Source organism: Crinia signifera, chromosome 5 (genome assembly GCF_055691185.1).
Source record: "Crinia signifera chromosome 5, ASM5569118v1, whole genome shotgun sequence".
Classification (NCBI taxonomy): domain Eukaryota; kingdom Metazoa; phylum Chordata; class Amphibia; order Anura; family Myobatrachidae; genus Crinia; species Crinia signifera.
This window is the reverse complement of record NC_139221.1, coordinates 142,101,492-142,118,351: the sequence shown is the minus strand read 5'-3', so window position 1 is coordinate 142,118,351 and position 16,860 is coordinate 142,101,492. Positions and strand designations below refer to the sequence as shown.

At 40.0% G+C, this 16,860-nt stretch overlaps 1 protein-coding gene across 3 annotated transcripts in view; it reads right to left on the bottom strand.

Annotated features, from left to right (window-relative positions):
• CDH12 (cadherin 12) overlaps positions 1-16,860 on the bottom strand; it is an 849,072-nt gene that overhangs the window by 328,760 nt on the left and 503,452 nt on the right. For all 3 annotated transcript variants that reach the window (XM_083188087.1, XM_083188088.1, XM_083188089.1), the window contains one exon: positions 9,831-10,084. The gene's annotated coding sequence lies outside the window, so the exon portion shown is untranslated. The remainder of the gene's footprint in view (positions 1-9,830; positions 10,085-16,860) is intronic.

Genomic DNA, 16,860 nt, shown 5'->3' with positions numbered 1-16,860 from the left:
CACATACCAACAGAGATTCTGTAAACCAACACATTACAGTATAATGGTAGAGATCCTAATAAAATGAGTGATTTATTTTGGCAAAGTGGGAAAGTAGAAACAAAAGAAGTTAGTAAAAGGATCTCTTTCTCCGTCCGGAGGAGCCAGAGTCTGAGACTGCAGGCAAAGTGGGACAAGAGGTTGTTGACTATATAAGGATCTATAAGGTACTCCAGTCCCAGAAACTCTAAGGGTGAGATTTAATAGGATGAGAGATTCAGAAATTGAGAGATTTGGGAAGAAATCTCCAGTTTTTTTAAAGCGGCAATTATTTCCACTGCAAAATCAAACTGGTTTTGCAGTGTAAATGATTGCCGCTTAACCCCTTCCTGACAGAGCCAGTTTTTGCGTTCCTGACAGAGCCCTTTTTTTCAAATCTGACATGTCTCACTTAAGTGGGGATAACTTTTTTTTGCTTTTACTTATCCCAGTGATTTTGAGATTGTTTTTTCGTGACACATTGTACTTCAAATTAGTGGTAAATTTGGGTCGATACAGTCTGTGTTTTTTTGTGAAAAATACCAAAATGTCCTAAAAAAATGGAAAATTTAGCAATTTGCAAAATGTTAAATTTTCTGCTTGTGAGACAAATAATCATACCACTCAAAATAGTTAATAACTAACATAGACCATATGTCTACTTTATGTTGACATCATTATTTCAACTTCCTTTTAATTTTTTGGGACACTAGGAGGCTTACAATATGAATAGCAAATTCTCAAATTTTCAAGAAAATTTCAAACACTGATTTTTTTAGGGACCAGTTCAGTTCTGATGTGACTTTGAGGGACTTGTATGTGAGACACCCCCATAAATGATACCATTTCAAAAACTGCACCCCTCACAGTATTCAAAACAGCATTTTGGAAGTTTGTTAACCCTTTAGGTGTTTCACAGGAATTAAAACAAAGTGTAGGTGAAATTTCAAAATTTCATTTTTTTTGCAGATTTGCAATTTTAATACATTTTTCTAAGGAACACAGTACATTTTACTAGAGAAATGTGACTGAAGATTGATTCCCCCAATTCTTTTGTTTTCATAAATATCCTATATGTGGCCCTAGTGTGCACGTTGACCAAACCACAGGCTTCATAATAGAAGGAGCACCTACTTGATTTTGGAGCCTCCTTTTTATGAGATTATTTTTTAGGCACCATGTAGGTTTCTAGGCACCATAAGATGCTAAAAGTTAGGAACCCCCCCACAAGTGACCCCATTTTGCAAACTACACCCCTCAGGGAATTCATCTAGGGGTATAGTGTACATTTCAAACCCCCAGGGTTTTCACCAATTGTGGTACAACTGGGCAGTGAAAATGAAAAATTATTTTTTTTTACACAAAAATGCAGTTCTGGCTCCAAATTTGTCATTTTCAGAAGGTATGAAGGAGACAAAGCACCCCAAAATCTGTGCCCCAATTTCTCCCGAGTACGGCAATGCCTCACATGTGACCAAAAAATACCATTTGGGTGCATGGCAGGACTCAGAAGGGAAGGAGTGATTTTTGGATTTTGCAGCTCAGATTCTGGTGGAATTTTGGTGGGTGCTATGTCGCATTAGCAAGACCCCCCAAGCACCAATACAGTGGAACCCCCCCACAAGTGACCCCATTTTGCAAACTACACCCCTCAGGGAATTCATCTAGGGGTATAGTGTACATTTCAAACCCCCAGATGTTTCACCAATTTTGATACAAGTGGGCAGTGAAAATGAAAAATTACATTTTTTACACAAAAATGCAGTTCTGGCTCAAAATTTTTCATTTTCAGAAGGTATGAAGGAGAAAAAGCACCCCAAAATCTGTGCCCCAATTTCTCCCGAGTACGGCAATGCCTCACATGTGACCAAAAAATACCAGTTGGGTGCATGGCAGGACTCAGAAGGGAAGGAGTGATTTTTGGATTTTGCAGCACAGATTCTGGTGGAATGAATGGTGGGTGCTATGTTGCACCAATACAGTGGAACCCCCCCACAAGTCACCCCATTTTGCAAAGTACACCCCTCAGGGAATTCATCTAGGGGTATAGTGTACATTTCAAACCCCCAGGGGTTTCACCAATTTTGATACAAGTGGGCAGTGAAAATGAAAAATTACATTTTTTTACACAAAAATGCAGTTCTGGCTCAAAATTTTTCATTTTCAGAAGGTATGAAGGAGAAAAAGCACCCCAAAATCTGTGCCCCAATTTCTCCCGAGTACGGCAATGCCTCACATGTGACCAAAAAATACCAGTTGGGTGCATGGCAGGACTCAGAACGGAAGGAGTGATATTTGGATTTTGCGGCTCAGATTCTGGTGGAATTTTGGTGGGTGCTATGTCGCATTAGCAAGACCCCCCAAGCACCAATACAGTGGAACCCCCCCACAAGTGACCCCATTTTGCAAACTACACCCCTCAGGGAATTCATCTAGGGGTATAGTGTACATTTCAAACCCCCAGGGGTTTCACCAATTTTGATACAAGTGGGCAGTGAAAATGAAAAATTACATTTTTTACACAAAAATGCAGTTCTGGCTCAAAATTTTTCATTTTCAGAAGGTATGAAGGAGAAAAAGCACCCCAAAATCTGTGCCCCAATTTCTCCCGAGTACGGCAATGCCTCACATGTGACCAAAAAATACCAGTTGGGTGCATGGCAGGACTCAGAAGGGAAGGAGTGATTTTTGGATTTTGCAGCACAGATTCTGGTGGAATGAATGGTGGGTGCTATGTTGCACCAATACAGTGGAACCCCCCCACAAGTCACCCCATTTTGCAAAGTACACCCCTCAGGGAATTCATCTAGGGGTATAGTGTACATTTCAAACCCCCAGGGGTTTCACCAATTTTGATACAAGTGGGCAGTGAAAATGAAAAATTACATTTTTTTACACAAAAATGCAGTTCTGGCTCAAAATTTTTCATTTTCAGAAGGTATGAAGGAGAAAAAGCACCCCAAAATATGTGCCCCAATTTCTCCCGAGTACGGCAATGCCTCACATGTGACCAAAAAATACCATTTGGGTGCATGGCAGGACTCAGAACGGAAGGAGTGATTTTTGGATTTTGCGGCTCAGATTCTGGTGGAATTTTGGTGGGTGCTATGTCGCATTAGCAAGACCCCCCAAGCACCAATACAGTGGAACCCCCCCACAAGTGACCCCATTTTGCAAACTACACCCCTCAGGGAATTCATCTAGGGGTATAGTGTACATTTCAAACCCCCAGGGGTTTCACCAATTTTGATACAAGTGGGCAGTGAAAATGAAAAATTACATTTTTTACACAAAAATGCAGTTCTGGCTCAAAATTTTTAATTTTCAGAAGGTATGAAGGAGAAAAAGCACCCCAAAATATGTGCCCCAATTTCTCCCGAGTACGGCAATGCCTCACATGTGACCAAAAAATACCAGTTGGGTGCATGGCAGGACTCAGAAGGGAAGGAGTGATTTTTGGATTTTGCGGCTCAGATTCTGGTGGAATGAATGGTGGGTGCTATGTGGCATTAGCAAGACCCCCGAAGCACGGTGAAATGATGAACCTAATAATCCATAGATGTGTGGTATATTTTAAAACACTCCTTTATACATAGGCCGGGTTTGTCGGGGCAAGTGTCACACTGGAAAATAGTTTGCTTTCTTATTCCCTTTTTATAGCAAACTTTGCACCTTTTTTGTGTCCTGCCCTTTTTTCCAGTGGAGGGGATTTCATCAGGAAAATGCTGCCCTGGTACAATACGGGGGCCAGTACTAGAAGTACTGGGGCCCTCAGCCTGCTGGTTCCCAAATATTAGGCCCTTTATGACTTCCTCTTGAAAGTGCATATATGTCCCCCTCTGGCCGGTAGAACGGAATAGCACGTAAGCGTTATACAGTGCCATCTGGATGATATACACGGCCAGCTTCTTGTACCAGATTTTTGTTTTCCGCAGGGCACTGTACGGCTTCAGTACCTGATCTGAAAGATCCACTCCGCCCATGTACCTATTGTAATCCAGGATACAATTAGGTTTGGAGGTGTGGGTACTGGTACCTCGTACAGGGACGGAGGTGGTACTGTCTCCGTGAATTGTTGTCAGTATAAGGACATCCCTCTTGTCCTTATATTTGACCAACAACATATTTTCGGTGCATATTCCCCTGCTTTCACCCCTTCTCATTACTTGGGCAATGTGCGTTTTTGGGAGGCCTCTTTGGTTCTTGCGCACAGTACCGCAAGCTGCTGTACCTCTTGAACCAAAGGCCTAAACAGGGGGATGCTGGTGTAAAAGTTATCCACATAGAGGTGATAACCTTTATCCAGGAAGGGGTGCACTAAATCCCAGACAATTTTTCCACTAACACCTACGAGGGAGGGGGGGCATTCTGGCGGTTCAATTCTTGAATCCTTCCCTTCATATACCCTAAACCTGTGGGTGTACCCTGAGGTGCTTTCACACAACTTATACATTTTTATGCCATACCTTGCCCTCTTACTGGGAAGGTACTGGCGGAATTTAACCCTTCCTTTAAAATGTATAAGGGACTCGTCTATGCAAATGAATTTATCTGGGATGTACATGTCTTCAAATTTGGCACTGAAATGATCAATGACCGGCCTGACTTTGAATAGCCGGTCAAAGGTGGGATCATCTCTGGGTGGGCACTGTGCATTATCGTTGTAATGCAAAAATTTAAGGATCGTCTCAAATCGAGCCCGGGGCATGGCCATACGGTAAAATGGGGTGCTGTACAGAACATCTGTACTCCAATATTGCCTAATTTCTGGCTTTTTTACTATGCCCATATGAAGCACCAGACCCCAAAACGTCATCATCTCTACTGCATCTACAGGGGTCCACCTTGCAAATGATGACGTGGGGTTTTGAGCAATAAACTGCTGGGCATATAAATTAGTTTGGTCCACCATTAAATTTATAAAATCATCAGAGAAAAATAATTTGAAAAAGTCAATTTCTCTGAGACCTGTGGAATCAAATTGGATTCCTGGCATGGCCAAAAACTCAGGAACCTGGGGCTCAAAATTGTCTGGTGGTGGGGTCCATACGAGATCAATTATTGGGGGGGTTCTCAGCTGCTCTACGGGGGCGTCTTTGAGGGGGTCCCTCATCACCAGAGGAGGAAGAGGAGCTTAAGGCGAATCCTTCAAATTCCCCGCTTGCATCACTGGCTGTGTCAGAGTCAGAAGCAAGCAGGGCATATGCCTCCTCCGCTGAATACATTCTTCTGGATGACTGGGATGACATTTGGGATGACATTTGGGATGCCATTTTTATTTTTGTGTTACTGGTAGTGAATTGTTTCAACACGTGTATAGTGTAGGGGGGGGGTACAAACTTTATTTCAACCCGGGGGGTATGTAGTGTGTAGTGTGTATGTAGTGTGCAGAAAAAAAAAATGCTTTATACAAAAAAAAAAAAATGGAGGGGTTAAAAAAAATAAAAATTGAAGGGGTTAAAAAAAAATTGAAGGGGTTAAAAAAAAAATTGAAGGGGTTAAAAAAAAAAAAAAAAAGGTCCTGCGCCAAAAATTGAGCACAGATGTTGGTCAGTAACGTCCGTCACTGAACAGCGCTGAAAGGCAACAGGAATTTGATCAAAAAAAAAAAAAAAAAATAGATCAACCCTGTGCCGAAAAAGATGATCAGTGATGTGCGTCACTGATCCGCGCACAGCGGCCACAGGACACCCACAAAATCACAGTGTGTGTAAAAAAAAAAATTAAAAAAAGACCCCACAGCACACACAAAAAAAAAAAAAGTGATCAGTGATGCGACACTGATTACCAGTGAGGGGCAGCAGGTGCAACTGACAGTGCAACTGGCAGGTATATATAAAAAAAAAAAATAAACCTCTGCACCCCTAAAAAGTTGCTGATCACCTCAGATATAGTGATCAGCACAAAAGGCGGGGGCAGCAGACACAAAATTTAGCACTCTCTATCACTCTCTGTCACTATCTCTCTCTATCTCTCTATCTCTCACTATCTAACACTCTATGACACTGCAGCAGCAGCAGTGACAGGTATATATATATATAAAAATACCCTGCGCCCCCAAAAAGTTGCTGATCAGTTAATTTATACTGATCAGCACAAAAGGGGGGGCAGCAGTCAGTTATATAAAAAATATATAGCACAATCTGTCACTATCTCTATCTCTCTCTCTCTATCTCTCTCTATCTCTCTCTCTCTATCTATAACTATCACACTGCAGCAGCACAAAATATATCACTCTCTGTCACTAGGCCTCTCTATCTCTCTCTCTCTCTCTATCTCTCTCTATCTCTCTCTATCTCTCTCTATCTCTCTCTATCTCTATCTCTCTCTATCTCTCTCTATCTCTCTCTCTATAACTATATCACACTGCAGCAGCACAAAATACAGCACTCTCTGACACTATCTCTCTCTATCTCTCTCTATCTAACTAACGCTATTACACTGCAGCAGCACAAGTTCACAGGAAGTCACAAGTAACAGGATCCAGGAAGCATCCAGCACACTACAAGCACAGATGAAGCAGCCAAGATATTTGCAAGGATCAGGTAAGTATTTTGCCAGGTTCTGGTCAGTATATCGCGGCAGATTGGCACGGTGACCGCACTGCACGCAATTCCAGACCGGAATGGCGTCTGCAGTGCAGTCACCGTTAGTTTAAACCCCCCTCCATGGCTGTGATTGGTCCGTCGGTCCGACGGACCAATCACGGCCTTTGGGGGCGGGCGGGGTGAGGTGGGGTGACACCAGTGTCACCCTTACACCCCGCGGTGATTGGTGCTGTACTTTACAGCACCAATCACCTCCGATCGCGTGTCACCGGCGAACGTTATTCGCCGGTGACACAGAAAACGCTGTAATTGGCTGTTCACACTGAACAGCCAATCACAGCGATCGCCGACGGGGGGGCGGCATCGCAGCCCCCCCTGGGCATGCACGGACATGTCTGCTGTCAGGGACAGCAGACATGTTGAAACTGTCACCGCGTCTATAGACGCGGTGACAGTTAAATGCCATGACGTACATTTACGCCATGTGTCGGGAAGTACTTCCCGACCATGACGTAAATGTACGTCAATTGTCGGGAAGGGGTTAAAAAAACCCTGGAGATTTCTTACCAAATCTCTCAATTTCTGAATCTCTCATCCTATTAAATCTCACCCTAAATGTCAGTTGTGAGTAGAGTTTATTTACCCAGCTTTGTCTTCTTGCATTATCTCTGACAGCAGCATCGTTGGCTTGGTGGGTACTGCCTGTCATGATAGAACATTCCTGCAGAGGCAAGGCAAGCACATCATAGTAATCTGGTAGGAGGCTGAAGGCTGCAAGCTGGTTGTGGGTAGTGCTAGTATTTTGCATACCACTTCACTGACTCATAAACATAAATATTTTGACAAGCTTTTAGGAGTCTGGTATACATTTAACAAGATATTCTCAATATACCTGTATGGAAAAAAATATATTTGTCATCTTTTTGCTTATAAACCCTTCACTGATTTTTTAAGGTACTTGTGTATTATCACGGCGCCCACTACTCCATTTGCGTAGAGGGCTATTCAGGGTAGTGAAATCGCATCGCATGCCATATTGTATGGCATGCGATGCGATGCGTTTTTCCTATGTAATGTATTCACTGCTCTGTGTTAGTGAATCCATTAAAAAGATAGGATGCGATAAAAAATCGTATCGCATCGCATGCCATTATTGTATGGCATGCGATGCGATGAGATATCGGTTCTGATGGAACCTTGAATAATGCCATTTAATGATAAAATGACATATAATGCACGTCCGACCGACCTTTTCATACCCCCACTATCCACGTCGGCGTGGAGTTGATTTTATATAGTGTGCCGAGCGCAGCGAGCGACCGAGCCCAAAGCGTGGCGAGCGCACGCGTAATACATGTAACATAATACACGTCCCCTCGCGGGGCTCGCTGCGCTCGCCATGCTTCGGGCTCGCCACACTATACAAAATCACCTCCACGCCGACGTGGATAGTGGGGGTATGAAAAGGTCAGTCGGATGTGTACCGCCGCCCCTTGCACTCGCCACGCTTCGGGATCACGTCGATACGGGGGGGGGGGGGGGGGCCATTAATAAATTACATTATATGTAATTTAATGCTACAGTACATTAAATGCCATTATAAGCATCAAAATCGCATCGCATCGCATTGCATGCCATACCATAATGGCATGCGATGCGATTTCAATACGTTTGCTTACGTAGTAAATTCGGGAGCCGTGATAATACACAAGTACCTTTTTTTAAAATTGGCCGATTGGAGATGATCTTGGCAGAGATACATCAGTGCTGCTTGGAAGGGGGTGCTGTAGTTAGTCTCTGAGGGGTGTGCACAGCACAGTGGCTAGTTCAATGGGAAATGTACAGTACCATATTCCTGGCAGTCCAATCTATCCACATTGCTGGCAATGACAGCTGCTATGCTGAGTCTGAGCTACAGGCCCTTCCGTGCACTGCAGACAGTGGGACTGTGGAAGTGGATGATTGTCACATTACGCAATGCTTCTCTGGGAACATTTTGCAGTGGCATAGTAATAAACCACAGTGCAAGAATCAATGATCTCAGCCCACATTAGTAAGAACTTGTAAAACATTTTACAAGCCATCCTTTGTGATGGATGAGCTAGATTTTGTAAGGCCTGTCTGGGTCCTAGGCTAGTACCTTGGATGTGTTATGGGAAATCTGTCTTAGAGAAGTAGAATGCTGTCTCTTCAAGTCAAGAGGTCTCTGCTTACTGAGAAGTATTGCCAGACAATTTTGAATTTAGAGTTGAATACCTTTATCCATTACATTCAGCATGGCTGTGTTTTTTCTTTCACTTACATGGCTGAGTTTGAGTAAAGACCTCGTCTCAGTGGTCGGTCCCTAATACTAAATTTGAATCTGGGATGAGCAAGCAAGTCACCCCAGGGCAGCACATTAGTGAGTTATTAAAGAAATAAGCAAAAGCTAGGGGTTAAAGGTGTTACATAAGTGAAAACAGAAAATGTAACTGAGTATAAGGAACCAATCAGTGAGACTAGATCACCTAAATATTCGTTGGTGGGCTAATATTTCTTGTCCAATAAATATACCAAAAACCATTATTATTGCTCAATATGATATAGCAGAGTTTATTAATATTATGGAGTCTGCATCAGCACTGTGGTTTTTTTTTGTAGATCTCAACATGATAGAACCTATTGATATGTGTGTAATTAGGCAGGGTGTGCATTTTAAGACTCCTTTTCCCCTTATACATACAGTAGTGATAAGTGCAGGGGATTTGGCTAGCTTTATATTGTGTATTTACTGTAAGTGTCTCATGTTTTGCTTTCCTGCAGAGTTTCCTTCCTACATTAGTTTAGGATATCCACTTATTTATTTCAGCCATAAAGACTTAGTGACAGATAATAAGCTTCCCCAAACATAGCTTCCTATTTCTTACATATATATTAACTGTACATTCCATGAAATGAAGACTCATTTACAATAACCAATGTTATCTGCTGCACACAGCACTGGAAAATAATGACTACAGTATAAAACATTTAGTTGTAATACAGTGCAATGGTTTTAATTTTGTTTATATTATATCATTTTAACATATGCATTAAAAAGCTAGAAAAGTAATTATTTGTCTTAAAATGTGCAGCATCAGCCAGGTCATTAAAAATATTGTGAACAGATGGAATTCTTATGTGTATATTGTAAGCAATCAAATGGTAAAAGGACTTTAAAAACTTGATAAATTGAATATAATAAAAATAAAATTATCTTAAAGTAAATGTGAATACTCTGCTCACCTGATTCCTGTATTCCTTTTCAAATATAGAATGGATCTGTCTACTAACTCAAAGATTCTGAGAGAGCCATCATTGTTGACATCTCCAATGAGACCAAAGTCCGTCCCTGGAAACGTTTATAGTTTCATATATTCCTCTTCAGATACTGCATTTCACAGCTCCTTATTTATCTGACAAGCAGATCTCAAGAAGAAAGGCATCATTTTGAGCATCACTTTTCTGTTCCATATGAGAGTGAATGAAATCTATATAACCTGCAAAAGATATGAAAATAAATACAAATATAAAAATATATATATACATATTTATTTAGATAGGGAAGTACTACATCATTGCAAGTGTAATTGCACAAAAAATGTAGCTGATATGCTGATATTATATATATATATATATATATATATATATATATATATATATATATATATATATATATATATATATAAAACATATTATTCCAAATGTAAGATCTTAAGTGATTTCATCCAAGATTCTTTCAAAAATATATTTATAGCTAATATACAGCTAATAAAATCTACCTATTTTAGCCAGGGTTTTAAGAGTGGACATTGGAATATAGAATATAGATTACTAATCTCTAGGATTTTATAAGAATCTGGGATTAAGTGGAAGTGTAACCATGGCCCGATTAATGCTATGATCCTGCTCTCTACGTATAGGTTTTCATAATAAAATATTCACTTCAATATTACAATGAATGTTTTCATTAATTAGTTTTAATGAAACACAAAATGTATTAAAATAATTTGGTAGCTTCTGGCGCCGGTATGAGCAATAAGCGACCCTCCAGCTGTTGATGAACTACACTTCCCAGCATGCCTTGCCTTAATTTTATTATTTGGCCATGCTGAAACTAATGCAAGGCATACTGGGATGTGTAGTAGTAATCAACAGCTGGAGGGCTGATTATGGCCCACTCCTGTTCTAGAGCATAGATCTGTGATGATAATGCTGATCAAAATAGACCTTAGCAGTATTTAAATAAAGCTAAATAAATATTTGCCCCTATGTGAAATGAATGGTGAGGCACCTGCACCTTTAATCTGGGCTATAAATAAGGAAATCAGATTTATAATGGGGAACGTCACACAAAAGATTTAATCAAAACCAGATTCTTACAGGCTGGGTCAATTACACTACAGAAAGAAAGAAAGAAGTGTCCCATGGGGCACCTAGGAGCGCTGGAAATATTTCACCGGTGATATGCTGCTTATAGAAGAGGATGTGTTGCCTCTTATGCAATACTGGGGGAAACAAGAAGTGACTTTGGCCCAATCTGGGTTGCTGTCACTTTAAGAAGCGCAGTCTTGCCGGGATCAATAATGATAAATTCAATTGATCTGAATACAATACAATGTATTTATTTAAAAATCACTTATACATATGAATGAAGTGCACTTCACAATTACAATAATGAATAAAACCACATACTGGACAAACAACATAAAACATAGAGTGCTGGCTATTATTGTGAGGCAAATTGCAGGCTTGGAATTTATATGGCAATATAATAGTTCCTTTATGGCAATTTGTAATACGATATAGTTACCAGTCCAGTACAGTCAATGGTCTCTTGCAGCGATAATGGGACAGGTAACCTCCTCAGACAGATGCAAATTCTGTGGGTGGTGCACTCCTCTCCTCCTTTACCAGTAATGTGATTGGATATCTCTCATATTGCTGCCTAATGTACAGGGAAACCAGGCTGGTATTGCCTTGTGAGGACTGGTGTCTTAATGGAGCTCAAAAATGCGTTTCTCCTCCTTAGATGTTAATCGGCGGCTTCCTCAGTTATATACTGTACTATATTGGATTACAAATTGCCATAAAGGAACTATTGTATTGCCATATAAATTCCAAGCCTGCAATTTGGAAAAAAACATGGTACCTAAAAATATAAGAGTCAAATGTCTCAATTTTGGTCTCTTCTATTATTACTGACAATGTTGCCGGGCCAGTACGTTTTTAAAATTGATTACCATTTCTTATGTTTTAGCACTGTTTAGGACATGATTATTCACTTTGCCTAGAGCACTAACTTGCTGACCTCATTTCTATAAAACTCAGTACTACTTATTAACCTTACAACTTAGACTATTCATGGGAACTCAATGAACACAGTTATCACAAATAGAATATTTGGTACTTGTGTAGTTTCACGGCGCCAGCATGTGCTACTTCCGGTTTCTACGCTCGGCAAACTATCTAAAATAAACTAACTTAACTCCATGCCAACATGGATAGTTCATACCCCCACTATCCATGTTGGCATGGAGTTGATTTTAGATAGCGTTGAGAGCGTAGCGAGCCACCGAGCCCGCAGCGTTAGCGAGCGAAGCGAGCCCCGCAAGGGGACTCAGACGCACGGCGCCATGCTGGCGCCGTGAAACTACACAAGTACTGAATATTTTATTTGCAAAAAAACTTGGTCATTTTCCATTTTACAATTGTGTTTTTTATTTGACAGTGAAATTAAAGTTTGAAAATTAGTCATAAGACATGTCTCAATTTTTTTTTAATGTCAATATCTTCTGAAAATTTATACGGGTACTGTACGGGTTTTAAATATACATCTATTTAGTATCATCACTAATGTTCTTGTCTTATTAGTTATCTGGCAACCTGGAACTATGCCTCTTCATGTTAGAGATATAAATCATCTTGATTATTTTACAGGTGCTTGGGAGATTGAAGAGAATTCAGATACTATGTGTAGGAATTTTGAACATGGTATATTTCTTTAGCTCAAGTGAACCTAGAAAAGAGAAGAGATATATAGTATACACTGCTTACAAAATGGAGTTCTACAACAGTTGTATATTATTCACTTTCAAGGTGATATTTTCAAGTAAAGGTTTTTCCAGTAAGATTTCCTGTTATATGTATCAACACATGGTGAGTCCTTTTTTTTTTTTTTTTTTTTAATTAGCCCTTTTTTCAACTAAACACAAAAATAGTAAAGAACATTGTAGGAATTTTGAAGATGTTTGATCTGAATAAAATGGAGAATAAAAAAAGTGTCAACCTTTTTTGCTTAAAATCTCCACTTGAAGGGGGAGTAACCTGCAGTAGAATTGAATAGAGGCACATATTGCACACATAGAACTCTGCATTTCTTCTCTTTTTTTTGGTTCACTTGCATCAAAAATATTTCCTATATACAGAATTTTATTTGATATGCCAATCATAACTCCTTCTCAGATTTTGCAACGCTATACAGAAAATTAGCAATAGCCACTAGTAGCATTATACTACTCATGATGCTGTAAAATATGCCAAAGCTGCTCACTTGTATAGTAGGGTAGAATTTTGCCTCCTTTGTGATTGCACATTTGCAATATTTGTTGAAGCATATGTTTTACTGGCTGCATGGGATTTTTTTCTGATTTGTAACTGCAAGAAATTCCCTCATGCATTGAGCTCCAGGCTTAGAATTAATTTACAACTCTACCTACAGTGATAATGCAATTTTAGAATTAAATATCTCACATTAAATGCTGTAGATTTTTAATTTATGTGTCGGTAGCTTATTAAAAGATCATTATTAAAAAGCTGATATGGTGGAGAAAATAATTCAAATAAATATCTGAAGCACTGTCTACATTTTTTAAAGCTCATGACAGTGGAAATTTTGTGCTCCTGTGCACAGTTTGCAAATTATCTGAAAACCAAATGTTAACGGAGCTACAAATTTATGAGACTGCAGTAGACTACCAAATGTTGCAGCAGAGAGAATACATAACATTGAGCCAGCTAAGTCCATAAAACATCACAGTTACTGTCTTATATTTAATCTAACATTTTTATTGTTAAATTCAATATAGAGAAAATACAATCATGAAACTATATAATATTACGTGTGACCACAAACCCAACAACAGTTTCAGTTTTCAGTTTTATCAGGAATGCAGTGCAATTAAAAAAGGAATAAATCTGATTAAGAAAAGAAAGTGGATATATTGCTCTCCATCCATGAAATAAAAGTCTACATTTATTATTTTTTCATAGCCATACTATTCTTAACACATTAAATATTAGGTTTGTTTTTATTTTGAATTTTTTTTTTACTTGAAAAATAATAACATCACAATATATATATATATATATATATATATATATATATATATCAATCTGTTTAAATCAATTTTTTATTGGTTAGAAAAGTGAAACATAAGTTCTTTGACCTTGACTTTAGCAGAACTCAAAACAAACATATTGTTTAGTATTTTTAAAATATGTGGGCTTGTTGTCTGCTTGTGTTTTAAAGAGTTTCAGGACATACAAACAATTGGTACGAGAATGTACACCTGTTGTTTTATGTATTTTATATCATTAGGCAACTGAGGTTACAGTGATGGGGCACCAGGATTTCAAGACAAAAAAATCACACTGTATAATGATCTGCTGGATGATAAGTGAAATAAAAATGTCCCCAGGAAACTCCTATATAGTACTGAGCTTCTTCAAACTATATCCTAAAGTTTATTAATGTAATGTTTACATTTTAAATTTAAAAGCAAGTAGTATTATATTGTAATATGTAGTCATTGGTGAATAAATCCTTCAACCAGCGCTCAACATATAGGCCCTTATTCTGGTCGGTGCGGATATATCCGCGTGCGGTCGGCCCGCCGATGTTTTGTGTCTGCGCATGTGCAGAGGCGCCTCTGCGCATGTGCGAGCGGGGCGTACGGCCAAATCCTACATGATATGTGAACACTCCGAACAGGGGGTGGAGAGGGGCGTGAAGGGCTATTTGGGCTCATTACCATATGCATACGCCCCGCGTTTCATGGGCGTTCCCATGCAAACGCTGGGCGTACGTATGGTAATGCGGCCGTGATGCACGTGTAGGGGGCGGACATATGCCATCGCCGGATGTCAGCTGCCCGCCCAGATCCCTGCTTTTGCACCGAAAAATGTCTGTGTGGTCTGAGGTTGCGGGAGCTGGTGGACCACTCGGTCCTGCAGTCGATGTTCTGCGACCATCGAATGATGGGGGAGGTTCCCTTAGATGGAGGATGCGTATTCCGTGAAAAATACACGTGCGGTCCGTTCGGCCAGCTTCTTACCGCGTACGGACGGAGTTGGCTATCCGTATGGAAGGCGGGGTTTCGCACGCACGGTCCTGGCCGCATAATCGGATCCGGCCGCACCGATCAGAATAAGGGCCATAATAAGGAAATTACTTCACTTTTTCCAACTCCCCTTGGAGTATTTCTTGGCTTTCACAATAATGCTGACCATTTACTCCTCATCAATAACAGTAGATGGTGCATAAAAATGAAAAAGATAGGGAAATATCATCGCATAACACGTATTGATATTTAATTCACAATCGACATCTTAAAAATACAAGGAAACATTATTTAAAAAACATCAATCCAATAAAATGTAAACAGGCACACAATAAAGTGACACTGTGCATAGGTTCAAGGAAGGGTCGTTACCAGATGGTATTGAACTGCCAGGGTATGGAACAGTTCAAAACAGGCATGAAGCAAATATGGATCCCGGGGTCACATACAGCATACTCTGTTGATGAGATAACTTTCCTTCCCGGTCCGACTGCACAACGTCCTCACCGACGCGTTTCGGATCCCAACTGGATCCTTTTCCAAGGTGTATAAGTGTGCCTCTATGCTCCTGCTATTTAAACCCACTGTGTGCCAATCAGAGAGCTGCTCAGTCCCGCGAAAAACGGTGTTTTACTTCCGGGTGTACTTGAAGTCTCCTTTGGGTGTACACATATTTCCTATTCCGCGTCACTTCCGGTGACGCGGCCGTGATCAGGAGTTCTCTGGTTTGTGTCCTTCCCTCCTGATAGTTGCGTCGTGTCATTTCCGGTGACGCATCCGTGATTCTTCTTGCTGGGTGTACATAGAAGAATAGAGCATAGAGGCACACTTATACACCTTGAAAAAGGATCCAGTTGGGATCCGAAACGAGTCGGTGAGGACGTTGTGCAGTCGGACCGGGAAGGAAAGTTATCTCATCAACAGAGCTGTATGCTGTATGTGACCCCGGGATCCATATTTGCTTCATGCCTGTTTTGAACTGTTCCATACCCTGGCAGTTCAATACCATCTGGTAACGACCCTTCCTTGAACCTATGCACAGTATCACTTTATTGTGTGTCTGTTTACATTTTATTGGATTGATGTTTTTTAAATAATGTTTCCTTGTATTTTTAAGATGTCGATTGTGAATTAAATATCAATACGTGTTATGCGATGATATTTCCCTATCTTTTTCATTTTTATGCACCATCTACTGTTATTGATGAGGAGTAAATGGTCAGCATTATTGTGAAAGCCAAGAAATACTCCAAGGGGAGTTGGAAAAAGGGAAGTAATTTCCTTATTATATGTTGAGCGTTGGTTGAAGGATTTATTCACCACTGTATACCATTGTTTATTGTTTGGGGGTCTAGAAGAAAACCCCTAGAATTTGCCCTTCCTAGCAGCTCATATCTTGCGCACTGTGGTGAATACTATACTTATTGCACTAATATGTAGTCATGTTTTAGGTGATAGATAAAAAATACTAAATTTTACCAAATTTTTTGTTATGCAATAGTTAACTTTAGAGATGTGTCCTCTTACATTGATACTGTGTATAGTAGTGTTGTATAGTGGAACCACATTGTACAGTATACTATGCTTAATAACAACAGCAGATTGTCCCATTGTAGCAAATAGATAGTGTGTGCGCGTATCCAATGCTTCCTGCTATCGCACGCCATGAATGCCACAATGTGCCACAACAGACAACGCATCTGTATACAAGGTATAAGTTATAGTCATGCAACAGTTATAGTTTTAAATGGTGTAAGATGCACGGCACAACTGAGACTCTCCAAGAGGAGTAAAGTAACATATTGTAGGAAATGTGGGTTCTTAGTCACATTACACAATAACAAGCCACTCACAGTATACAAGAAATGGAACAGGAATTGATTTTACACATAAAAGTCACAGATAACCATAATGAAACTACACACAAATACCCG